Source organism: Morone saxatilis, unplaced genomic scaffold (assembly GCF_004916995.1).
Source record: "Morone saxatilis isolate NCDOM2014 unplaced genomic scaffold, NCSU_SB_2.0 Contig12, whole genome shotgun sequence".
NCBI lineage: Eukaryota > Metazoa > Chordata > Actinopteri > Moronidae > Morone > Morone saxatilis.
Window position 1 is genome coordinate 23,153,377 of NW_023339674.1, and position 687 is coordinate 23,154,063.

The following is a 687-nucleotide window of genomic DNA, read 5'->3' on the forward strand; positions in this document are numbered from 1 at the left end:
CCTTTAAAGGGAAGGTGTCCTCTGTCTGCATCATAACCGCACTCGTAACATTTGTCCTGACAGGGTTAAGAGCCTAACGAGGGCAATTCAATTCATTAAACTAATCCATTTAGCATTTACTCAATCACCTTGTTGCCTAAAGCAAATTTTTCCTGTGAATCATTACGTAAATAAAACAGTCCATACTCTCTTGAATCAGCCTCATTCCTCCTCCCTTTTACTAGGCCCCTTCAAAGAATCTCCACATATAAAAACCTTTTCACCTCCCTCCAGAGAGAACCAGAGGAATGCCTGCCTTGCCAAATTCCTCAGCACTGTTTGTTGGGGCTTACAGTGCTAGTAACAGAGGCTACCAAATACCAAAGTGAGAAGTCACTGGACTCAGGGGGCTCCTGAACAGAACTCCTGTTTTGTTGTCGTAATAGTATAATAGCAAAAACAAAAAACACATATTTCTTGAGATTCTTCCACTTTATTTCCATTCGATCAGTGAGTCCTTCATTAAGAAAGCAGTAAAATAGAACTATTCCCCTCTGGCCTTTCAGTGTTTCTGCGGTTGAGTGCCCCACATGGTTGATATTAACATTCCATCAGCTTTCTAATGATGAGGACAAAGCAGGCCTCAGGGGAAGGTTCATGACAGCATTGGCATGGTGCACACATTCCTGCACTTGACTAGCCCGAGGG